A 27234-nucleotide genomic window follows, 5' to 3' on the forward strand; every position below is an offset into this window, starting at 1 on the left:
TTACACATCCAAGCCAGAGACCAGCAGCCATGAGAACTTGCTGGCTCCTTCCCTGTATGATCTCATTTCTGGGCCAGAAAGTACAGATAAGCAGCACCAGATGGCCATTGGAGGCTACACAGACATACATCAATGTAGCTTCACCCAATCCCCAACAGGCTCTGGAGGTGAGAAAGGTAGAAGAAAGAAGGGTGAATGCTAGCATGAAGGGCTTCTACAAGAAAGGCCACTCAGACTACATCAAAAAAGACTGCCTTTGCTTAATGTTACAACTTCATTTCAGTTATAGAACTAACAAATTCCTATCTACTCAGTTAATCTCACCCCTCAGCAAATAGCAGCTGATTGCAAGCACACCACATAGCCCAAAATAACTTCTGATTGAAATATACCTGAACTGTGTTTTACACCTACGATTTTGCACCGTTCAGATGACAGCAAAGTTTGAATACTATCTCTGCTGCAGCATTCGTTAATGCCATCTTTTTAAAAGAGTCAAGAAATGTATATGTAATTGTAATGCTCTCAAATATTTGTTGAACTGTGTGCATTTGTGATGAGATGTAGAAGACAATGCACATGCTTTTAACACTGTACTCTACAAAAATCTTTCTGCTTTTTTAACTGAAAAAAGTTTCAATAGCAAAAATATGTAAACTGAGCAGGAACTCAGCCAGAAGAGCAAGAGCTCTCTCTCCTAATGCTTCGTATGTGCTCTATTGAATGGCATAGCATCCCTCAGCATCACAACCACACAAAATTTATAGCTTTAAGGAAAGATAAATTACAAGCAAAACTATTTACAGCATTCAAGTTAAGTCATTCAAGGCTATCTCAAGCGTATTTGTGCTGCTGTGCAGCTATTTATGTGACTGAAATGCACACAGAATTTCTAGGAAAAAGGTTTTCAAATTAAGGGATGAAACCCTTAAACATTTTCTATAGCAAATAAGTTGTTTCTGAAAACAAAGCATTGACTCAGAATACACATATAAGAACAGAAGGTGCACGTAATACTTCCCAAGCATGAAGGACAGTAAGGCAGAAATTCTTTTCTATAATCTCGTGATCAACATCAAAAATTAAGTCTTCAACAGTGCACACAGTTACCCAGTGGAATGTAAGACAGAACAGTTATTTCTAAGACCAAAGGAAAAACATGGTGTCTATTACCATTTCTCAAAAGGATACTATAAAAATGCCTTTCTACATGCCCCTATAAATCCAGTAGCATATCCATTACTTCAGTTTTGCAGCAGAATCCTATGATTTATACTTCTGTTTAAAAAACACTAATTTAAATTGTTTTAAATTACTACTATTGCTCATCTTTTCAGAGTGGTAATTGTAAAAAAACAACACCTGAATATGCCTGCAAAAATAAGATTAATTAGATTGCTAAGAATAAATATTACCAGTGTGGAAATCACATCTTACCTTACATATGTATTTGTTTCTAAAGGCTTTCTTTGCATTATTGGCTTTTGTTTTTCCTGTTTAGTTGTATACCTATTTTATGCAGCATTTCATTGTTTTCCCTGTTATGCCTCTTCTGCTGAAGATGGTGAGCTATGTACTCAAAACAACAGCCCAGCATTAGGTCTCCTGTCACCTACAGATGTAAAGGTCTGGTGTGTCAGGAAAACAGGGCCAGTGCTAAAGCTCGCAGCAGCAGCAATGTCCTTCCAGGCAGCACTTCCAAGACGAGCCCTATAGGGACTGCACACAGTGCCCTCCTGGAAGAGCAAGAAGGTGTATCACTGCTGTGTGTTTGTTCTATGAAAGGAATCTATAATTACTGCTTTTGTTTAAGCCATGGAGACTAATGTGATATTTTTAGTAGGAGTCCTGGGAATTCTAGGAGCCTTTTTTATTTATTTGTGTGCAGAGAGAGAGAAAGGGGGTTGGGGATTTCTTTCTCTAAGTTCACATGTGTCAGATGCTAATGAAAAAGCAGGAAAATCAAGAGGAATAGACCTCCTTCATATACCTTATATATACACATCTTTATATATTCCAATATTCCCTTCAGCACAGAAGTAGTAAGACAATACAGGCATGGGTTTGGGTTTTTCTCTCTTTACAAGGGAAGGATGTCACAGCCCCCAGCTTCAGCTCAGTGCTGGAGCCCTCCCTATGCAAACGCAAATGCACCAGACCTGCCTGATGGGCAGATCACACTGCATTTTGCACAGAGTGAGCCCATGAACAGGCCCATAGCTACAGGCCATCATGTGCCAGGTGAAGTACCTGGCACTTCTGGCATGGAAGCATAAGTATTGCGTGAGAAGCAGGAAGCCTGGAAGCCAGTAAGGCTTTCATCCACATAATGGGTGAAAGCAGGGCTGGTGAAAGCTGCCACATTCACTGCAAACCACGTAAAACTCTGGCACAGAGTTGACTGCACTTCTAACGCTCAGTGTGCAGGGCTTGGCAAATCTTGGCAAGAAAGTTAATAACTCACTGAGGAAAAGTAACAGAAAAAAAAAAAGCTCAGTAGTAAAACTAAACTCCAAAGATTTTCCATAAGAAAATTACTGGCAGCAAAGCCACCACATTCAGTGCAACAGGGCAGGTGTTTCCCTGTAAAATACATGCTCTTGTCAATTGGCAGCTTTGGATTCCAGGCTAGGCTCACCTGCAAAAGCAATGGTCAGTCAGTATCCACCCCAGAAGCTACACATACCAGAGAGAGAGAAAAGAAATATACTCCACACAGAAAGTTTAGAGAAGTGGCAGAAAAGCATGGAAAAACCAAATAAAGGATCCTATTTTGCAGACCACTTTTCATTTGTATATTTTCAGGAGTTGCACACCTATGCATGGATGGAAATACCCTGGTACATGAGCTTTGGAACTGAGCACCCAAATTATGATGCAGAGATGCATTTTGGTTGTCTTTGCTAAAAAGACCAAATGCCAACAGTAACAGAAAACAACCACTACATTTGAAATCACCTATCAAACTCAATTTACTTTCATGCTACAGATCACCCAGCCCTTTTCAGCCTCATCATTATCTGATTTACCAGATGACAATGTAAACCATTATTTTAAGTGTCTCTAAGCGGGTGAGAATCCTCCCCCTAAAAAGTTTCTCCTTTGATGATACAGATCACTTACAATGTTTGTATTATGTTTTCAAGAGTATTATAACAGCACTTCACTAGGCAGCTGCATCATCATTTCTGATGAAGTATATCAGAATCTGTCTATAATTTGGACATTCCTGTTCCATTCAGTTTCAATCCAGATGAACGTGAACACAGACAACCCGAAGATTACTTTTGATTCTATATAGGTAGTTCTCAAATTTCAGAGAGTCTTGAAAAACTGAAGAACAGGACCCAGACAACATTTTTCTCACCAAGACAGAGTCCCTTCTGTTCATTCAGACACTTCTGCTAATGTCTGCACAGCAAGCTCACTTGTCCCAGACAACAGGAAAGATCACATCACAGCCATGGAGGGCTTGGGCATGTTGTATGCTAATGTGTGTCAAAGCTGCCTTGTAATTTGCCAACTGCAATATGTTCCTTTCCCTTGCAGAAAGACTCAAAAAAGGAAGAGGTAGCTAGTTCGTAACCTGCTCAGGTATTTCTGCTATGCGCCTCAGCTAGCAGTGCAAACAATCTTCTGTCAGGCAAGTTATGCTGTCTCCAAAAAAGAGTTGCTTTATGGGAAAGGAGTAGGTCTTATTTGTGGTAAGGGTCATCATATACACAAAACAATGTCCAAGAGTAACAAATGCAAACAACAAAACAAATAGAACTTGTATCTGCAAGAACTTTTTTGCTGTAAGAAGTGGGAAGGGTGCATGTTCTGATTCAATGACATACAATACAGCCAGTGGTTACTGGTGCATAATGTAGTCAATGCAGTTTGGTTTGGGGAAGCTTTGAGAGGGAGATTACTGCAGAAGTGTGTGGCTGCATCATTAGACATGTGCACCAGATCAGCTGACCAAGCTCCACTTTAGCTAGAACAGCCCATGTAAACTGCAGTTCACATGCCTGTAAGCATTCTGGACCTTCCCTAGAGCACAGAGGCAGCACAAGCCAGAAACTCCTCAGCACTTCAATCACTCCTCAGTCTCTTAATGCCCTTTGCAAAAGCCAGGGCATGTTCAAACTGCTGCTGCACTGCAGCTCTATCCTGAGAAGCTGCAGGCAAGCAGGCAGAGGTGAGGCAACCCTGCCCTAGAGGGTATCAATCAACGCCTCATCAATGGATAAAGACGATAATTAAAAAAAAAAAAAAGAAAAAGAAAAAAAAAGAAAAAGTTAAAAAATATTCTCCCACTTCTTTGCTTTCCTGATATTTTGTGCTATCCTGTTACTGCACTGACACATTCTCTGTGCTGCCTCCTTTTATTGGTAAAAAGGTTTGCTCTGAGTTGTAACAGCCCAAGCCAGGGCAAGTCACAACACAACCAGCTACCAGCAAATGGTACGTTTGTATGTTTTCTCTAACCATACATTTTTCAGACTTGATGTGGTACTTGATCTGGTACCTGAACATCAACTGTCATGTTCATTTGTCTTGTCTCACTTGCAGTAGCAAAGGTCAAATCATGCCTCCAGTTACACCCATACTACTCTACAGAGTTCATATCTCCCTCTCCAAATGGTAGAGGGCAAAAACTCAGTGGGGGTGGGGGAAACAGCATAGTGTAACAAGCTGTTCTTTGTTACTTTCTTGGGCAATGTGCAAAGCTGGCAGCCAGCCTATGTTAACTAAGTTTCTTACAAGACCATTTACTAATTTTGCACTGACTCAAAATTCTACAGTCGGTGAAAGTCAATGTTTCCACAACTCACACATAATTTTTGTACATTCTTCTATATTGCCTGGGTATATACGTATGTGAAGGATCAACTTTGTTTAGCTTTTAATATTCCATAATAGAAGGGAAATGCTTCTGCCCTTGCAGCACCAACTCGAGGTTTTTGCCTCTCAATCTCGCTTTAGATGCCTGACTCCACATACAGGGAAGAAGTGGGGCTAAGTGAATGAATATTGCCTTCCTTGTGGTCTGCTGAAGAAAACTTAACCTTCATCTCCAGAAAAAGGATATCCTCATGAAGAATTGCTCTCCTAGAGCCTCTTCCAATGGGTTTCAGAAGCAAAGAACAACTGTACATCTCCAGTATTTGATACCAGAGCCTTCTACAAGCTACAAACCAGGAACTCAGTTAAACACAGGGCACTTTTCCTGATACAATGAAGCATCTTTTAAAGCCTTTAGATTCGTTTAAAGGAAATGGGTTCAGAGTAAAAGCAGAGATGCCCTCTTCACCCTAAACATGAGAAAGCATCTCAGCTTATTCCTGTTACATAGATAAAGTCAAGCACATGACTGGGAAACACACTGGTAGCCTCACACAAACTTATTAGCACACAGTCAGCCTCCCTCTAGGTTGCACCGGATGAGAACATACACTGCAATTGTACTTAGGGGAAAGAACTGCAGTTCAGATCAAAATATATGCATTTTGTTGTGAAATGTTATGTTCCAAGTTAAAACTGCATTACCAAAAAGACCAAGCTTTATTAAGGTAGCCTAGAAACAGCAAGAAAACCCCAAGAAACCTCCCAGCAATACTTATTTAGTAGAACACCTGTGAAAACCATTCATTTTAGGAAGAGACTATGTGAAGTTTCAAACAATTCTCTTAAGCAAACAGGGAAAACAATTTTAGCACAGTGTTAAAGGTATCCCCTTTGGAAAGAAACATCACATGCACGATGCTTTAAAAACATGTGAATGTAAACTGCATTAGCTACTTCTTCTAAAAATTAAGCTTCAGGGATAGTTATTTGCCAAGTAATAGCTCTGCTAGCATTTAAACCATTTTGAACCATGACTGAAACTGAAGATGCCTGGCCTTTGTTAAAATTACTAAGGGTTAATGTTATTTTGCAGACAGCATTAGTGCTGCAGGATGTTGATTGAGACTATCAAAAAAGAAACAGATCTTTGGTCACAGAAATCAAGATTTCCTACAAGCATTTAAATATTTTTAAACCATAGCAATTAACTATAACAGGGTGTACATTATTAAGCTACTGGGATGTAATCCCAAGTAGAAAACCTACTCTGGACTGCAGAGGGTTAGACCCTTGATGGTCTGAAAAGCATAAATAAAAAGCAACACATCTCCTCTGATCGCCTGTTAAAGACATCTTTAATAATTACATTAAACTGTAACTTGCGCATTTTCAAGTCTTATGCGCACATACGTAGTGACTGTGGGCCAGGTGAAGAGGAGGAGAAGCAATCCTGAGGAAAACATTAAGACAAAGAGACAGGTCAGCAGTATTCATGGATTTTCTCCAACTGTCCTCTACAGACATCACTGCAATATGGAAACATAAATTTCTCAAAGGCTTTTAACAACTAAATTTGAGGGACTTTTCACAGGAACAGGTCCTTATCCATCAAAAACCATCAGGGATCTATGCCAAAGCATGAACACATTTCAGCTTTGTAAGAATCTATTCTAAATTTTTCTCCATCTTTACTGTCAGAGAACCAGTTTTAGGCATTGAACAAATTACAAGCTACTAAACAATTTCCAGTTATCAGTTATAAACATTATTCCTTTAAGTTCTGTAGCAGCCAAAAACCCCTGTAGGCATATCAAGCTTTCAAGAACTCAAAACCTAAATAAGGAAATAATTTTGGTATGTTTGTTATTTGCTAACTTATGTTTTTAAATGTTAGAAGTTACATTTCAGATCTTTCCCCAAAACTACCCGAGGTATATCAATAAATAACAAAGATGGAAAACTGCATTCCCATAATAAATTAAAATCCAGAACCAGAACTTTAGGGTGAATATTTAATGATGTAAAAATGTGACACTACAAAATAACTGACTGGAATACTTTAAGAGCTGTGTATAGCTCACACATTTTCTCCTTCATTATCAGATTCTTCTAGAAAGCAGTCTTTGTTCTGAGAGAGAAAACTAATGCTTATTATACAATTTGTCAATCAAACCATATCTTAAACCCAGTAATTAATGAAAACTAAGAATATATGAGGATAAGACAGTCTCCAGTGCATCTGCACTTGAACTCTACAATAAAAAAATTAACATTAATTACACTTTTTCTTTCCACAAATGCTTGTTTCCAGGTTGCCAATTTCACATGTTGTTCAAATTGTCTTACTCCTGCAATCCTTTCAAGCACAGTTATAAAAAAAACACAAGTATTTTCACAAGGAGCAGAGAAGTTAAACATTACAAGCTCAGGAACAGCTAAAAATAGATTAGGCAACATTTAAATTCTTATTTTTTCATCAGATTATTTATTCTTTAAATCTAAGTGATGGTGATTATTTGTGGAGAGCAAGAAGGCTGAAAATTATTTTCCTTCTAGCAGTTATCACTAACTCAACACATATCTTTCATTCCAAGTTAACATAGGCACTGCAACCAAAGACCATGAAAAAACCTCCAAGCTCTGCTGTAAGATTGTCCACCAGTACATTTATTTCACTAATCTTAACTCCTAGAGCAAAATGCTGGCCTCAGTGAATTCAATGGTAAAACTCCACTGGTGCAGGAAGGCAAAGAGTTCTCTAGCCCATGGAAGACCTGTTGAAACCAGTTACCTCTGCACCAGCTCCTCTTTGAAATGCGCTTTCCTTGAGCAGCATTTACTCCAGCTAACACCTCTTTACGGAAGTGAAATAGTTTAGCTGTTATGGCTGTTTCTGGGGAGCTAGTCCTCTCAACAGCCATGTGTTAGCAATAAATTTGCATATATTCCCTTCAGACTACCCTGATGGCCATATTAGAGTCTAGCACCCAAACACCACAGGATGACACTACACATCTGTGACACATTTGTTTTTCAGAGCTCTTGCTTCATCTAAGCAGATTTTCCCTGCAAACAAGTGCCTGCTCTTACTTGATCTCTCTCCTACCTACATTTCAGAGGAGAGTTCTCTCACTGTCCATGTATCATCATACTTTCCCCAGTCCCCAGAGGTGAAATGTGCCAGTCATCACAGTTCACCTTCCTGTCTGTTTGTCCACAGATCTCAGCCACATTGCACCATGGTTAGCTGCTCAGTACTGCATGGAAGGTGAGTCTTTGGGGTGGGGAAAGGGCTTGCCACACTCTATTTGGCAGCAAGAAGCCACTCAGGATTCGAAGATACCTGCAAAAGCAAGAACATTTCCATTACTGAAAAGTTCCTTAAAAAATAAAAGCCTCTCTTGCGATGGTCCCAACACTGAACGGTCCTCAATGCCACACCCTAGAAGTTAAGGAGAGTGGACAGATAGTTCTTCCTGCCTTCAGATGCTACATCTGTTACCTTTTTAGGATGACACCCATCCCCAAGACAATGATTTAATGTTTAAAATGATGTACTTATAGTTTATACATGTGAAGGCAGAAAGGAATCTGACTTTTATGTCAAAAACAGTGATGTTGACTATTAACATTTATGTCAGTATTCCAAATGGGGGAGAGAAATCCTAATGTTTTTGCCAAGGAATCACAGACTAAGCTAGGGTCAACAGTTTAAAACAACTGGCTTGATGGTTAGTCACAGTCTGAATAAAGATTTTCTTCAAGCTGGAATAAGAAAGCCTTGGTGATTTTATTTTTTAGTATTCAGAAACAGACTCTACTGAAGAGCAGTGGAAGTTTTTTTCCATTCTAACCAAGAGATTCACAAGGGATTTATGAAGATTTTATTAAAAACAAGGTAGAGTCATCAGGTCACAGATACCAAGTTGCCCTCTTATTGCAAAAAATGTAAATGTTACTGGTCTACAAGAATATAAAGAATTTCTTCATTGTACTACATATAAGGCAAGGTCTTTATATTTATTGTTACAGGACAATCAGCTACAGGGTCTTCTAGTATTTCAGAGCAAAAGCACATGAAATTTTTAGCAGTCATTCTCTGGAGGGAAATTTCAAGGTGACTGGAACAGTCCTTTATATGGATAAAAATGTGCTTATAATTAGAACAGACTTCTTATATGATCATTTTGCATTTCTTATTCATGTTAGCAGATTGCAGAAAAGATATAGGTACTTGAAAATACACAAACTATAATTGATGTTATTTTTATTCTGTATTATAAAGAAACAACCTACATCATCCTATTTAGAACTAGAAACCTACACTGCCTCCTTTTTGAAAGTCTTTTCAGCTATGGTGAGCTATTCAGTGGTAAACAGGGAAAACCACACACAAAGTTCACTAGTTATTCCCAAGTTTCACAGCAGCACTTGAAGATTATCACACAAGATGCACCAAATGAGGTCATGCAAGAATCTGAGAAGTGAGGACGTGTCAGACGAAAGGGGTAAGGGCAAACTCTGGTCTGTGAACTGTCAAAATTGGTCATCTAGAGTTCTAAGTAATTTCTACATGAGTTTGTGACTGTGACCCTGCTCCTGTTGCAGACAGTCTTTTAACTATGGACACTACCTAAGTACACTCAGGCAGCTGGAGACAGCTGCTTTCCCTCAGCTGATAACCAAATCTCCCAGCTGAGTCTCCCCAAAGAGAAACACAGAAGATTCACCCTATGCCCACATCGCCTGCATACATAGGAGGGAAGGTGCAGACCCTCCAGTCTTCTGATATGCTGGTTTTGTTTCATCACTGTGAAGATAGCTGTACCCTGCCCAGCCTCATACTTAAGCTTACTACCATATAACGGCCTCTGCTTCATTAAAGCAGCGTAAGATCTATTTGGACCCTATCCTGTGCTTGGGTATTACTTCCATATGATTAGGTTTGTGTACCTGGGAACTGGCATTACTTATGCTGTCACCTATCTAGGAGAGAGAAAACAGATGTTCTGTTTCTGGGGCTGTTAGTCTAGCTCACTTGATTGTTCCATTTGGAGTTTTGGGGTTTTGTTTTAAACAATAGTGCTGTTAAAGCTTACTCTATAGGCAGGGACATAGCCAAAACTATATCAACCCCTATCAAGATGCTCTCAATTTCATTGCAGGAAACTTTGAACTGCCTTTGGAAACCAGAGCACATTCTCACAGATATTCACATGAAACCTCTTTGACTAAAGAGTTTAGTAATAAGGTGCAAGTCATATCTTCTTACAAAATTCAGTATGAAGTAATACATGTAACTTTCATGGGAAAACATAAGCATAAATTGCATTAAGTGGGTAGGTAATTATCAGACCTGGAGAAGGGCTTGCAGGCCCCAAACCTTATCTGTCCTCCCTTCACCCAGTCATGTCAGTCAGTCTAGTGAGAGAAACTGCTTCTTCCTACAAATTTTCCCTTGCAGAAACTTGGACCTGTCCTTTTTCTAGAATGCTCTGGTCATTCCCTCCACATACAACCCTTTGTGGTTTGTGCAGATGTCCGGATCAAGCCTTACCTTGTCACATTAAGGAGAAAATGAAATTCTCAGTCAACTTGCAATAATGGGCAGTCCTGAAGACATGGTATACAATGGCCACTGAGTCTCACCTGGGGAAGCAGGGTTTTTTCTAATAAGACTTGTGGATCACCATCTAGCCAGACTAAACAGAGGGAGAAATGAAGGATACTGGGCAGGAAAACAGAGGTTAAGGTAAGGGTTTAAACAGGAATGCTTACACTGGAACTTGTGCATGATCTTACACAAGGGTTAGAAGATGGAAACCTGCCTAATTTACAGTGGAGGATAAAAAAGGGAACAGTGACAATAGTCTCTATTTAGGCTACTTCCCTTCCTTGCCTTGGGCTTGTTTTACACACTTGCAATTAAAAAAAAAAAAAAAAAAAGAAATATAATGAAGCTTTTGAAATCAAGTGCATGAAACACCCCAGTTTTGCTGCAAACCTCCTGGTAGTATCATGCTAAGCATAGGACAGAATTCTCAGGCTGTGAAGGGGATCTTTCTTGCTCTCACTGTTTTGCTGTGTCCTTCCCTGGGGCCTCACTCAGTCTCTTGATTTACTAAATTACTCCCCACACAGTTCACCCGCTTCGATTATCATTACACTGAACTGCGGAACTTTATAACAAAGCAAATAACTGAGTTACAGCAGAAGGGTGGGGGACTTATTTATTTATGCATTTATTTTTTATTACAGGAAGTCCCTGGAATGTAGGCCAGGCAGTTGCTTCAATCTAACAAAACTCTGGTGCACAAATAGCCACTGAAAGAGTTTTCAGGATTTATGAAAGCAACTGTCCTCTACAAAAGTTAGATAACAACAAAGAGGAGACCATCCCCAATGCAGCAGCAGGGAAACATGGCTGGGGTCACTGTCACTCCAGCCTAATGCAGAAGTCTGCTACTTTGCCATCAAAAATTAGTGACTGCGGTTGTAACCACTATCCTGGACCTGCATATTGCATGAAGTTGTCCATAAAATTACTCATGTGCATAAGTAGTCCCACATGCTTCAGTGGATTTCATTACATAAGTGTTAGCAGGGGTCTTAGGTCAGGATACTGCATTCCTCAAACCAGACAGATTCCCACTGAAGTGATTAGGAGTGCTTCATTTGCCAAACAGAAAGAATTCCACAGGTATTTGCTTGAAGTGTGATACAAATTTACTTTGGCCACTTTTCCACCTTACTTTAATGTTTGCAGGAAAAAACTGTTTGAGCGCCCGAGCATTACTGACCAAAGCAAATTTCAGCCTTCACTTCAGTTCACGGGTACTGGCACCAGCAGTTTGTGTATGCAGCTACTACCACACACATTAGTTATCTGACCAAATCATAGTGAAGCAACAACTCAAATTTCTGTCTCTCACACACATTTGCTGATTTCTGAGAACATGTGAGATTTTTGTTAATGTCTATGCACACACCGACAATCTGCTGTTTTGCAGCTGAAAGGTGGGCTACATTCAGTGCCAGAGAAATCATTTGGTTCAAGCGGTGAGCAAGGGCTGCAACAGTGAAAAGCAGCAAATTAAGCACACGTCTTGCCAAATCAGCAGCACAGGATTGAACCTTAGTGCTAGTCACTACAAATGGATCTATTGGATTATGGGTCATTAGTTCAACCACTTTTAACAAGTACAACCATATAGGTATGTTATTAAACATTCATCTTCAGGGGCAGATTTACTAGAGAAGATAAGGAGATTGTGGAGACTCTCCATTAGCACTGCCTATTTCAGCATGCATTCCTGTTCTAAGCACCTTTCATTCATAAAAATATCTCAGGAACCCAAAGCATCCTACCGATGTCTGCCTTTACATGCTGGTGGCTGCACCCTGGCACTCTCCAGACACTGACCTGACCGGGCATTTGGAATACACATTATTTGGTAACCTCTTGCTGTTTTCCCACTCCATGCTGTCAAGACAACAGGTACAAGCTCTTTTGAAAAAACTACAAACCATAAACTGAATTTCCTGATATTCAGTCAGTCCCTAAGGACATGAGCTTGCTTCTAACAGCAAGACACCCAGCAGTTTTTGTTTGAAAACCAGACCAATTATTTAGAAATGTAATTTCTGCCTATTCAGGGTTTATTTAACTCTTACCGGGGGAGTCCAGGTCTGACCCCTCCCTTTTTCCTACCCTGCCTCTGGCTAGAGCAGGAAGGCACCTTGAGAGGAACAGGACCTGCCTGCGGGTCCCGGGCATGACTTAGGAAAAACCTAGACAAAGAAAGTCTCCCAGATCTTTTGCAGGTCTTAATCGTGGGTCTCGCACGGGCTCCCAAACCAAACTGTAACACAATGGCACCAACAAAAGTGGCAGAAAGCGATCTCCCTTAACAAGAATGGTCTGTCAGGGCGAGGACAGAAAGAACATTAGACAAGAGACAGGAACAATTTACCACTTGGCTGTAGAGGGAAATGGATCTTACTAACTGCAGCTGAAATCATCACTGACTTACTAAGAAAAAGGGGAATTAGACACACAAAAGCAGTCTCTCCCCTTTCCCTCAGAGGTCAGTTCGGGTTCTTACAAATTTGTACCTTGGCTCATGTGCCATTCAGAAGGAACTAATTAAGCAGGAGGAGAGTGCAGTTTTCATAATCCCGGCCAATTGTCTCAGCCCCTGTAGACACTAACATTTGCACTGCTACAGTTTACACTCTTCCATATTTGTGGTTTCCCTACAGGAAATAAGAAATATTCAAATTTTCATTTAAAGGTCAAATTCCAGAAGACGATAATCATGGGAGGAAGGATGGGTTGGGAGGCCTTTTGTTAGAGGTTCCAAGCTAGGAGGTTGCAGTTAAAGGCAGAGTGTAGTTAGCTACCTTTGCTTACCCTTATTTTGATGGTTTTGTCATTGCCCTGAATGAAGGCTTTATCTTGGATTTAAAAGCTGTATTAGTCTTTCTGGGTTTGAAGCTATGCAAGAAGGAAGACGCTTACTGTAATATTCTCAAATTATTTAATTATTGTTAGTCAAGACCTGGAAAATTGGACGAGAAACAAATATATCTGTAAAACAACAAATCTCATTCTACCATAACCCATACATGAATTACAACATCAACAGCTACTTTTGTTATGAAATAATTGGGACAACCAGGTCAAACTGAGCACCCATGACTACACGTCTAATCTCTAGAGAGCCAAACTCAGTCCTGACTTTAAGATGGCAGGACCAAGAATCTGAAGTAGCCTCGTCTTCCAAGAGAAATACACAAACTGCACATATTAGCCAGCCTTGTGATATGAGGGATAGCTACCTGAGAAAGAGACAAACCAAACCAAAACTCAATACCTCAGAATCAACTCTTGAAATTTCCAAAAAGGTAGCATATTTCACTGCTGAAAAGTGCATTTTCATGGAAGGGTGTTGGCTCTGTTATCAACTGCCATGCCCTTACTAGCTCTTAAAAGTAGAGCAAATGTTAGGAAAGGTTTTATGACTGGATGGGGAAAGGCAGGAGACAGACTATTAAAAAAGGTATGGGAAGGAGTTAGCACAGAGCCAAAACAATCTTGCAGCTGCATTACATTATCCCAGTGGGAAGTTGCCAGGCTGGCAGCAAAGTTAAGCTCTATACTCATGAAAGTGAAGCACTGATACCACCAGCTACAACTTGCATTAAAAGAGCTTCCCAGACCTCAGTGCCAATCCAGCTCAGTCCTGATCTGCAACAATTTTGCTGTTCCAGCTCTGGGCCTGTTTTATACAAAGACTGCCTGAAGTCAGTCTGAACAACCTACACATCCAAACCATGTGGTGATTCACTACTAAGCTTCTTTCAAATCATCATGATAAATAGTGAGGATTGTTGTATGTAAGAAACAACTAGCAGATAGGTACTCTGCAGTCTGCAAGCTGCTACTCATCCCATCACAATCTGATCATAAAACTTAAAAATCTATAACCCAAAAGAGCTCCTGTGTTATTCAGGCTAATTGTTTTATAGTACCACAAATGTACACAGCACTTTCTAAAATACAAAATAGAGACATTATCTTTTTAAGTTGGGAGAGTTTGCATTAACCCAAGATAACAACTTGGAAAGGGAATTTATAGAAATAACTGTGGTAAGAAAGCACATCTTGGAAAAGTTTCATAAAGCAAAGCAGGATCAAGAAACAGTACAATGGATACATATCAAAAGGATAGGCTTTGCATAGGGTAAGAGATGGCAGAAAGCCTGAAACTTTTTTCATGTCCTTGTCCCCATGACAGAGGCTTAGTGTGCCAACTGAATACTTGCTTTCACCTACAACTGGATCACCAGTCACCACAGACCTTTCAACACTGTCCAAAACCTGCTGCTTCCGGAGACTGTCAGAATGTGTAGAGACCTTCCCTGCTGATGTAAAAGTGAAGCCATAATGCAAACAGTAGCGTGGAATCACAGAAATACAACCAACCTACTTTCAGTTCTTTACTGTTTCACAGGGATGCAGGCTATGTTGCTAGTTTACAGTTGGACGGCTCCTCCAGGTTACACAAGCTCTCAGGGAGGAACAGATGTCACAATAGTAAAAATTTCTGTGCCATTTAATTCAAAGCACTTTATAAACGTTAACAAAAACAAACCCTGAGCTATAAAAGCAAATTATAGATGGGATCACCTCACTCGCAAAATGCAGTTGCCTCTGCCCTGCAAAATTGCAGCTAATGGTTCACAGCAACATTACAACACCGTCCAAAGACAAGAAAAGAACTGGCTGTCAGGCCACATTCAGGAGTTAGCTTTTAATATTTGCAGTTTTGAGATCTATTTCTGACAATATTTTAGATATTAAATAGCATTCATTATAGATCATGGCTCTGAAATTCTTCTGGTCGTCTTCACAGAAAACTCTACAGTCTTTGGAGGCAGCTGTCCAGAAGAAAGGAGAACCTCAGAACTTTAGAAACACAGAGATAGTCTGGTTGGGTTTTGCTTGTGCCATTTGGGTGTGTTATTTACTATGCTGTCATATATCTTTATGACCAAGTGAACTTGCCAACTGAAGAAAAGAGAAGCTTTTGGTTATAATAACCAAACAGCAAAACCAACACACACAGAGCACAGATGGTTATTTTTTTCCAGTAACTACTGGGCTGGATAACACATTTCCAACTATCAGAGCAACTAGGATAAAACAGCTCTCATGAGATAAGAGGTTATACTTAAGAAACTGTACAAACCTTCTGTTCATTGCCCATGTCCTGACCAGACAGTGGCACTTACAGCCAGACAGAAATCAGTTCCTTCACAGACAGCTGTCAAGCTTTATCAGCTTTATCTGAACGCTCAGATAAAGATATAGAACAATGATAGACAAACATACCAAAGTTGGAAAGAGGTAATAACTCAGTGCTTAATTTCCAAACTAAAGTTTTGCTAGCTTGAGGCATATTAGAAATGCCAGAAATTTACCGTTTGTTTGTTTAAAACCAACAGTCTACCCTATGCTGAGAGGAACATGACTAAAGACCTTATGCAAGGGTTTTCTAGTTCGAGGACACAGTAAAACTTCCATAAACAGAAGTCTACTCTCATAGATCTTACTGTAGAAGCAGTGTTGAAGATGACAGTGAGAAATCTTCAAAAACACAGTTTGATACAAGTTTAGAGAAATGGGAAAGTCAACTTAAGTCCTCAGCCTGCACTGTGTCCTCCCACAAACACATAACACTATCATGCAGTTGCAGAGTTGCATCTACCACCAGAACAATAATACTTAGCACTTTCAGAATACAAAGAACAATACAAAACCCAGTTTATGTAGTCTAAACATATGGTCAATATTCCTGTAGGGAAAAAAGGTCCAAATTGATGAATACATTTTCTAAATCCCTTGCATTGACCCACTAGTGCTGTTCTTGGTATTTCTGATCTTTGAACAGTCTAGTATATAGGCTAGAGTTAATACATCAGTGTTGGTAAGTTAATAATTTCTTTGGTTATAGTTTCACACTGTCTCCAGATTTGAGCAGGTATTTCATCACACTGGCCTACATCAAATATTTTTTTCCACAGCCCTTTAAAATATAAAAACAGGGCTTTGTTTGATTAGATTACTCTAGAGTACAGTTCCATGGAAGTGGATCCATTTTGCAAACACAGAAGATGTGGAGTCCCTTCACATTAGTTTCCTGTGACATGTTGAATCTACTGCCCTTTAAGGGTCAAATGCAAATACATTTCTTTATTAAACATACTGACTATGGTCCTCTCTTCCAACAGAAAATCCCCACAAAGATGCAGAATTATCTAAACAAATGATTTTAAGATTGTTCTTAAGAACAAATAGTGAACATTTATTTGCAGACAAAGACGGCTCTCAGTTGTTTCGCTATATTTTCATCTTTCCCTCAACAACTTTAGTGTTTACAATAGACACTAATATCTTTTCTTTTGCTAGGTTCTATATGGATGCACAGATTCTGTCTCAAAAGTATCCAGGCAAAATGCAGTAGTGCTGGGGGGAGAATTTGTTGGAAAAATGCCATTTGTATTTGTGGAGTTCTATAAACGAAGATATCACCAATCTGATACACTGTAGGTCAACTCTTCCTTTCTTCAGTGTTCACTTTTCAGCAACTGAAATCAGAAGGCATGAAGTCAATAGATATTTAAACTGTTTAAATAACACCAAGGATAAAGGTCATGCCTCTGATGTGATTTATCTTCACAGGAACCCACCCAAATCTTGCAAACCACTGCCTTGGAGATAGGAGATTCTGGGGGTTGTATAGATAAGAGGCTGGTGTATTCAAACTAGAGATAGCTTTTACCAGAGTGTTTAAATAGTTTAGCTCAAGGTCTTAGGTAAAAACAAACAAACAAACAAACCACCAAAGTGATATACTCAGGAAAAAGTTGTGGAGAGTTGCTCTCTCCGGTGCTAGTTGAGAGGCTGGTGTTCTCCCAGGCCTGTCACAGCAAAGGAAATCAGCAGTCAGGTCTTCCAGCCACTGCTGCATCATGCTTCTTGCTTTGTTTCTAAGGTGAGAATAATTCTTTGGTGTCCTCATAGTTTCTCCCAGCCTACAAATGTAGGAGACAGCTTACCCCTTTGCAAACCTCAAGTGCAGTTCAGTGAGCAAGGCTGAAGAGCTGAAAATGCCAAGGTATCCTAGGTACCCCACATGACCATCTTTCCCCAAACTACCAACACTCTCCCTGCTTCCCTTATGCCAGACCTAGCATTTTCCTAGCCCATAAGCTTGCTCACCTAACTGCAACTAGCCTGGAAAACACAAATAAAAACTCTTTTGACAAAGTAGCAAACTGTATCACTCAGTCAAAGGTCAGTCAAACATGAGAACTGATGCCTGTGAGAAAAGGGAGAAGGGAAAGCATGTGATTCCCCCAGAACATCTTGGGAAACCAGTTCCTAAAGAGGCAGCAAAAATAGGCAACTCTAGCACCATCACTGCACAGCCACATGCAAACATCTCAGAAAATTACTTGGGAAGTAATAAAGAAAGTGGTGAAATCAGGCAAACTTACAGAGGAAGGGAAGTATCTCCCTGACTTTCTGTACAGACTACTATACACATGTGAAAAACAACCGTTCATGTGACTTTAAAAAGTTTTGACCACTTCTGTGAATTCTTCCATCAAAAAAAAAAAAAAAAATCATATTTGTCTCAAGTTTACTGTATGGAACAGAACTCTAGCTTGTGTAACAGACAGCAACAACACAATTAAAAAAATTCTACCTGAGGCCAGTTCTGTTCAGCAACCAGGGAAGAGGAAGAGAGCTAATTAAAACCATGTTCTCCAAAATCAGAAGTGGTTAGTTGCACATACCAGATAGAACATAGTATCTGTCACAGCTGATTGGCCTCAAAACAGAGGAGTGAGCAGGGGAGGTGAATGTAGTTACAACAAAAGACAGTCTAAAGGAACCAGTGATTTGAGAGCTACTAGAATCACAGGTATTTGTGCATGGGTGAAAAGAAGAATAGAGGTGGAGCTAAGGTAGATAGTAAGTGCACATTCATGCAATCCTGGCACAGATAAACCTGATTATATAATTGGTAGTTTTGCCTGGTTTTTTTTGAGATCAGTGTCTCAGTAATTCATTAAGTTCTCTTCACCAGTCAGGCCAGACAAAAATTTCACATTAATTAACTACAGGCATAAACTTGCAAAGGGGCATTTTGCATCTCAGAGACTACTTCGCAGGAGGGAGTAGCAGGTATCTTTTGAGAACAAACATGGGGACCATTACTGTTCAGTTTTAAAATTTTCCCTGCATTGCCCAAATCTCTGTAGACTGCAGCAACTATCATTTTTGCTTCTACAGCAGTCAGAAAGTTCTTGAATCATTAACATGGGAATATCAGCACTGCCATTACTCTCAGACATTTCTTTCTTCACTTTCCAATGTTTTCTCTGTGTTATCTGTCATTACCTTGTTTTCTCATTTTCCTTTTCATTAAAGATTATTATTCAAGGGAGGAAATGCAGCACAGTGTGAGAATTCATTCAGCATGAATGGAGACACACGCATTTGGTGTAGTGACTTAAACAGAGGACCGGGACCCAGGCTGTTTGTAAGAGCTAACCTGACAGTCTCCTTCTTGGTCTTTGTGGAAGTCATTTAAGGTCAAATACTTTTTTGCCTTCCCACAGGCAAAAGTTCAGTTGGGGGTCAATTCCTTTGGACAGAAGAAAGGGTTACCCCACTAACACTGGTGCTCCAACTTGTATGTAGTTACAGTGTCCTTGTGTGAAGGGCTTATCCTCACCACAGTTGCAACGCTGGAGCTCAAATATTTTGTGATCACATCAATGCATAGCATGGCTTTACAAACACCAAAAGCAGGGACAAGCTGTGTACACTACATCATCCGGTCAAGGCAAAATTTGACTTGGATGAGAGCCTACTCCCAGCATGACCGAAATAAAGAACATGCTTTTTTCCCAATCTGCTCTAGCTGCAAACTTGTGTGTTTGCAAACATCACGCAAAGCAGTCCCCAGCAATAACTAGTGCTGACTGGTTCACCACAGTCATCCCATGAAGGCAAGTCACCGTGGTCAATATCCAGTCAGATTTCATCTCCTTCAGTCTCATGGCATTGGAATTAAGGAGGAATTCCCACAGAACGGGGTTCTGCAATAAGCAATGTTTGTGGACTCTGGGTACAGTCCCCCATGAGAATCCCAGCCTTCCCACCAGGTTGCTACATCTTACCTGCACACAGGACAGACAGAGCAGCAATGTTTCTTTCAGCCTGCTTTAGTTCTCCAACTAGATAGTTTTCATTTGCTTAACAATGAATTGGGAAAAATACAGTAATTCAATTTAGCATTAATGTGTTTATGCTTCTTTTTCTTTTTATCACACACAAGAGCAAAGCCAAACAAAACAGATAGTTCTCAGGAAATGAGCTAGTTAATAGTAAGTTATATGAAATTTAGTCTAATTCCTGTGGCACCATTTTTTGGGTGCATGGACCTACAGCTAATTTCTCCCTCATTTTACCCTAGGAAACAGGAGCAGTGTTGCTGAATTCAGAGACACAGTCAGGATTGTCTCTCTGGAAGCTTCAGATTATGCAGGATAAACAGACTTCAATTGGACTTTGGTTCTCTGCTGCATTCCTATGACATACCATGGATACCTGAAGCAGAACAGCAAGGTAACATCAAGTCCGTGAAAGGTGTAAGACTCACAATCAGTTCCTACCATTTATATGCAAGATAGAACATTTTCAGAGCAATAGGGGTGAAAGAATTTTCTTAGTAAGATGAATAGATCAAGTACAGATTACACTGAATTAGAAAGACTTTTGTTCCCTATTCCCCTTTTCCCCCCAGATATTAGCTGCACTTTTTAGGTTAAGAAAAAAGCAAACAAACAACAAAACAACAACCCAGCTTCCAAAGCTTCTCCAACAGTCAGGTTTCTCTATCCAAATTTTCTTGACAAGAATTCTAAGCAAACTGAGGGTTGTCCCAGTACCTTACACTTTCAGTTCACAGTTTCAAAACATGGCAAATGTCAGAACAGCCACAAAAAAACCCAAACAAAACCAGAGCAATTCCTACCTGCCCTCCCTCCCTCCCTTATTGCTTCTCCTTGTTCTCATTCTGATGCTACATTGCCTCTTCCATATATGCCAGCAAAAGCATTTGCTTGAATGGATTTGCGCTTGAAACTAACCAAGTCAAAAAAGAGAAGGTTAGTAAACCCCAACACAACACATTGAAAATCCATACAAGCCTTTTGGACAGGCTCAAGTACATAGTATTTTAGTAAACTGTAAAATATTAATGAAATAGCTCTCAGAGTTATATTGAAACTCCCTAGATACCCAAAGCTGTATTGAGAATTCAAATACAGGGACTTTTGAAAACATACTATTTTCCTCCCTTCTAAAAAAGTAAGCAGAATCGTTGTTGTCACCTCCATGGACAAAGGCAGAATCCTACTAAACATCACCCTCCGCAGTAGTCAACAGGAGGAAGTCTGGGCACAAGTTTAGAGGGCATTGGCTATCTGGCATTCACTCACTGCACAGGCATTAAGCAGAATGCGATTTACTTCACTTTTAAAGCTGAATGAACTGCCACAGAGAAAGGCACCATTACCGGGCGCTAAAAATATCCAAACACAGGGGGAGCACAGAGCACTTGGTGCGTTGTAAATACATATTCCAACATATTGCACACTAACTTTCCTGTACAGACAAGCCCTTAGACTAATAGGCACCTGGGAGTCTTCAAGTCTGAGTGCCCAATAAATAAAAAGGTTATTTTACTTTTTTTTTATTGGTGCTCTGGAACCAAGCTCTGATGTACCTACTCAGACAATACTTCCATTGAAATCAAGTCTTGGTCTATTATTAAATACCATTTCTTTTACAGCTGCAAGCTTTCCAGGTTAGAGGATAGGGATTTCATATCAAGCCAAAGCACTAATCTCAGTCCAAAGGGGATTATGCAGTTATTTATTTTAATTTTATATAGGTACCCAGATACTGCTGCATTCAACAGACTTGCACTGATGCTTAGTGAAATAACTCCCCTCTCAGCTACCAATTCCCAACTCAAACTCAAAACAAAAATCCAAATTCAAATTTAATATCATTTTAAAAAAGCTGATCCACATTCAGACTTCTTTGGAAATAAGAACTTTGAAAATCATTAACACAGTCTTCAGTTCTGGTTTCCCAAGCTTTATAATCATAATGGACTCTTCAGAGCAGAAAACGGTGTATGTTTGAAGCTCCACTGCATGGAGTTCACATACCTTTGATCCTCAAGTTATTTTGAGCTGCTTCAACCAACCACTGCAGCAATCTCCCATACTGACAAACAAGGCTTGAGGAGTCTACTGAACTCAGTGAAACACCACTAGAGATTAAGTTAACTCACTGCTAGAAGTTCACAACCCAATTTATCAATTCCCCAATCACAGCAAGCTTCCTGTTTCAGGTAACCTGCCCACTCATAGCCAGGCATTACTAGGAATTATTTGCAATTCTGTGGATCTGCGAGGAAGTGACTGTAGAGGTGAGCCCTAGGCTGACAAAACCGACCTGGCCAGCATTTGCTTGTTAGCTCTATCTGCAAAAAGTTGCTCAGATTCTGACACAAGAACGTGTTTCACCCCTTGAGGTACCCAGCCAGCACATGAAGAAAACAATCACTTACATCCATGCTATTTTAACTTCCTTCCTGCCACACTTTCTGTTTTTTTTGAATGAGGAGTCAATGACAAACATTTTTCTTCTAGGCAGTCCACTCACATACAGTGGTGGTCATGGAAAGTTTGACAGCTTTATCTTCTTTCTCAGCTACTTACAGCTGTGACTCCATTACTTTGAAGTCAGCTTGGATTTGGTTGTAATGAAGTGCAGACATCAGTGACTCAGGCTTAGTGTGTCACCTGCATTTGTTATCTTGGAGCAGACAATTTAATCAATTATACCTTTTTTGTCTAGGCACAAGAATAAGACAAAAATGCTGATCAGCATTTCACAGGGTTGTTTCTTTGCTGCTTGCAGGCCATTTAACATCTGATAGACCGTATAAAAAGATCTTCCCAGGGGCTTAGAGTGTTTGGGTTGTTCTTTTTATAGTGCAGAAGGTCATTAATGAGCAAGCGAAAGCAGTGTGGAAATGGCTAGACAAGTCTGTTGAGTTAATAAGAAACTATCATTCTGCTTCAGTACTTTCTCATTAAGCCTAGCAATGTTCAGTCTAAGGAGACTGATGGTACAAATCTATTTTAATGCTCAATTTAGTTCTCAAGACTTAAGTCAGGGCAAGTTTACCCTTCCTTTTGTTTGGTTTTGGGTTTTTTTTTTTCCTTTCATTGCTTTTTCAACTCAGGAATTTCTGAGGAAAAACATGACATTCATTTTTACAGATCAGCTCAAAAGCTGAAATTAAGGTACTTAAAAAAAAAAAAAGAGCTAAATGCACCTTGACTTCCTGAACAGAAGTCCTCCTGGTCTTATAGAACAGTCTATAAAACTAGTCACCATATTATCATACTTTGCATGTTTTCCTGGACTAGAGTCTTACAAAAGCTTTGTTGTTGGGTTTAAGTGTCACACAGAAAGTAACTCCCCACTGCTTAAATAAGAGCAAGCCACAGAGACCACCTTTAACAGTCTTAAGCACAAAGACAATGAATACAGAAAGGCATTTCTTGCTGAGAAGTGCATTTATTAAAAAGCTTTATTAACTCTTCAGCTACTGTCCCACAAGGCACTTAAGTCTGGTGCTTCTGACCAGAATCTTAACTGAGTTCATTTGCCTTTATTCTTGCCAGGTATCATTCCACAGAGGATCAGTTACCTGTTTTTCAGAGCTTTTGTGGCAAGATCCAAGTACTTTCTCTTAAGCAGCTTTTACTGCTGTGCTTACTATTCCAAGCAAATGACTTAGTACAGTTTAGCATCACACGGATCACAAGGAAATGCAGCTCAAATGCTTAAACTTATGCAACATTGACCTCCATGTCACACTGACATTCCCATCAGCTTTGTCACACAATTCATTTAAGTGAAGATATGGGGTAAAACATAACATCCTTGTAGGCCAGTTGTAGATGCTTGGCCCCTGCAGTGTCAGTCTCTATGAGCCATCACCCCGGATCATGCACAGAAAGCCACAGTGGCACTTAGTGCTAACTTAGAACTAGTGTCAGGCATACGGAAGTCCAAGAGAAGAGGGAAGGAACGGATTAGAGTGAAGTTCAACAAAAGAAACTGATGGAAAAGAACCGCATGTTCCCTTTTGTACTTTACATGTACAAAATCTTCATGTGTGCATTCAGGCCAAAACTGTTAACACTGAGCAATACCAGTCTCTCCTGCTGTTCTTAACACTAAAGAAAACAGTGCAGTGCATTAGTGAGGGAGTTCATTCTCTTATCTGTTATTCTCCAGCATTTGTTAGCTAAACCTCTTAACTCTCCTGGCTACCTATTGCTCACACCAGGGAAGTTCCTAAAGCACACCTTTTCACACAGCATGGGTTTCATCTCATAGTTGATTTCTCTTTTCTGAGCTCCACACATAAGGAATTTCTTGTTAGTAAGCCAGTAACGACTGCACATCCCAGCTCTGAAAACTCCCTCTAGAGCTGTTTCCACAGAACTCATTTTTATGTTAGTTTCTTTTCCTTTTCTTCTCCTTACAACAACCTTCCAAAAAGTCCCTAGATCTTTCAAGGCAAAGTAGTACTTCCTGCAGTGCAGATACTGTGGTAAAAAGCTGAAGTTGCTGAAGGTTTGAAATCTCGAATCATTAAGGTCATACAAAGGTGAAAAGCATTTAAAGGACTGAAAAAGAGGTGAGAAAGATAAGATGCATCCCACCATACCAAAAGTATTGCAGGATTACAGTAATGTAAACAAATGGGTTTCATTATAGGCCATACTGGTTTTGTAGGATACTTCAGAAACCCACTGATCTGAGATAACTTGAGATAAAACTCCCGTTATTGTAATTCCACGAGTGCTTCCCACTATCATTCATTGTTGCAGAAACAGCACAAGACAACTGCAAAGTCTTTTTCCTTCCCAAGTAGCTTTTTGCCAGCTGAGCCCTGGCAGCTTTCTCAGTACTAGCACTCTTGACATTAATGCAGCTGCCAGGGAAGAGAAGAAAGACTTCAGTTAAATTTATAGTATATGCCCCCCACTACCTTAGAGCAAAATTAAGGCTAGTGTTGGAATCATGCTTAGCATTACCACAATCTTCCCGGTGAAGACATAATGGACAATAGCATGAGACCACAGAAGCAGCAGCCTGGACTAGTGGAACTAGGAAGTACATACTAGGAAGTGATGGCTTTATAGTCAAAAAAAGAGATTTTTTTTTTTTTAACTGCATTTTTTTGGTGAGGGAGAAGGGATCAACAAGGCAGCAGAAATAACATCGCCACTAAGACCAGTAAGAGCTAAACATGGAGAGTAGCAAATATGCATTCTCTAATTATCTTTCTGCGACATACAGTAATTCAAGCTTACCACAATACAAAATAATAAGAAATAAGCCTGTAAGAAACAGTAGTGAGAATTCACACAAGGCTTAAGAGCTTCTGAAGGATCAAACACAAATAAAAAAAGAAAAACACAAAAAAAAGAAAAAGAAAAGAACAGTCTCAGGATGCTTCCCTCTGAGTTGTCATTGGAAAAAAAGATATTTAAAGATTTCTCTCCATTTTGATATTTTTATTGCATAGCCTGCATCATACAGGTTTGGCTTTTCTTAGTATATGCTACTGACTCTGGATGCCTAAAGTAGATCTCCTAAATTCAGAATTTCCTAATTAAAGAAGGAATCTGTTTGGCAAAAGGTGGTTTCCTTGCTCTTCTACCTGTATTTCAACTTTCAGTGACAATTGTAGAATAGAATCATGGAATCATAGAATAGCCAGGGTTGGAAAGGACCTTAAGATCATCTAGTTTCAACCCCTCTGCCGTGGGCACGGACACATTATGCTATATCATATCACCCAAGGTCTCATCCAAACTGGTCTTGAATACTGCCAGGGATGGAGCATTCACAACCTCCCTGGGCAACCTATTCCAGTACCTCACCACCCTAACAGGAAAGAATTTCCTCCTTATATCCAATCTAAACTTCTCCTGTTTAAGATTTAGCCCATTACCCCTTGTCCTGTCACTACAGTCCCTAATGAAGAGTCCCTCCCCAGCATCCCTATAGGCCCCTTTCAGATACTGGAAGGTTGCTATGAGGTCTCCATACAGCCTTCTCTTCTCCAGGCTGAACAGCCCCAACTTCCTCAGCCTGTCTTCATATGGGAGGTGCTCCAGTCCCCTGATCATCCTCGTGGCCCTTCTCTGGATTTGTTCCAACAGTTCCATGTGGTTTTGAAGTTGAGGACACCAGAACTGCACACAATACTCCAGGTGAGGTCTCACAAGAGCAGAGTAGAGGGGCAGGATCACCTCCTTCGACCTCCTGGTCACACTCTTTTTGATGCAGCCCAGGATACGGTTGGCTTTCTGGGCTGCAAGCGCACACGGCCGGCCCATGTTCATTTTCTCATTAACCAACACCCCCAAGTCCTTCTCTGCAGGGCTGCTCTGAATCTCTTCTCTGCCCAACCTGTAGCTGTGCCTGGGATTGCTCCGACCCAGGTGTAAGACCTTGCACTTGGCATGGTTAAGCTTCATAAGGTTGGCATCAGCCCACCTCACAAGCATGTTGAGGTCCCTCTGGATGGCATTCCTTCCCTCCAGTGTGTCAACTGAACCACACAGCTTGGTGTCATCGGCAAACTTGCTGAGGGCGCACTCAATCCCACTGTCCATGTCACCAACAAAGATGTTAAACAAGACCGGTCCCAACACCAATCCCTGAGGGACACCACTCGTTACTGGTCTCCAGCCGGACATTGAGCCATTGACCACAACTCTTTGTGTGCGGCCATCCAGGTAGTTCTTTATCCACCGAGTGGTCCATCCATCAAATTGATGTCGCTCCAATTTAGAGACAGGGATGTCGTGTGGGACAGTGTCAAACGCTTTACACAAGTCCAGGTAGATGACATCAACTGCTCTACCCCTGTCCATCAGCTCCCTAGCCCCATCACAGAAGGCCACCAAATTGGTCAGGCAGGATTTCCCCTTAGTGAAGCCATGCTGGCTGTCACCAAGCACCTTGTTGATTTTCATGTGCCTTAGCATGCCTTCCAGGAGAATCTGCTCCAAGATTTTGACAGGCACAGAGGTGAGACTGACTGGTTTGTAATTCCCTGGGTCATCCATTTTCCCCTTCTTGAAAATGGGGGTTATATTTCCCTTTTTCCAGTTGTCGGGAACTTCACCTGACTGCAGTGATTTCTCAAACATGATGGCCAGCGGCTTCGCAACTTCATTCTCCAGCTCCTTCAGGACCCGTGGATGGATCTCATCAGGACCCACGGACTTGTGCATGTTCAGGTTCTTAAGATGGTCTCGAACCAGTTCCTCTCCTAGAGTGGGCCTAAGGTCTTCATTCTCACAGTCCCTGCATCTGCCTTCCAAGACTTGGGTGGTTTGGTCAGAGCCTTTGCCAGTGAAGACTGAGGCAAAGAAGTCATTCAGAACCTCAGCCTTCTCCAAATCCTGTGTAGCCAGTTCTCCCGAGAGCTTCCTGAGGGGGCCTACATTTTCCTTAGTCTGTTTTTTATTTGCTATGTACTTGTAGAATCCCTTCCTGTTATCTTTAATACCTCTAGCTAAGTTTAATTCTAACTGGTCCCTAGCTTTCCAGACAACATTCCTGTACTCTTCCCATGCCACCTCTCCTTCCTCCTTACTATAAGCCTCTTTTTTCATCTGAATTTTCCTCAGGAGCTCCTTATC

The 27234-nt window shown here is 40.4% G+C and overlaps 1 long non-coding RNA gene across 1 annotated transcript in view; it reads right to left on the reverse strand.

Annotated features, from left to right (window-relative positions):
• Positions 1-27234, reverse strand: part of LOC130604931 (uncharacterized) — a 143997-nt gene that overhangs the window by 108240 nt on the left and 8523 nt on the right. Inside the window, exon 2 of the long non-coding RNA XR_008973563.1 lies at positions 8032-8176. This is a non-coding gene — a long non-coding RNA (uncharacterized LOC130604931). The remainder of the gene's footprint in view (positions 1-8031; positions 8177-27234) is intronic.

Source organism: Pezoporus wallicus, unplaced genomic scaffold, assembly GCF_028554395.1.
Source record: "Pezoporus wallicus isolate ANWC-B61680 ecotype Strahan unplaced genomic scaffold, APGP_CSIRO_Pwel_v1 contig_4710, whole genome shotgun sequence".
Classification (NCBI taxonomy): domain Eukaryota; kingdom Metazoa; phylum Chordata; class Aves; order Psittaciformes; family Psittacidae; genus Pezoporus; species Pezoporus wallicus.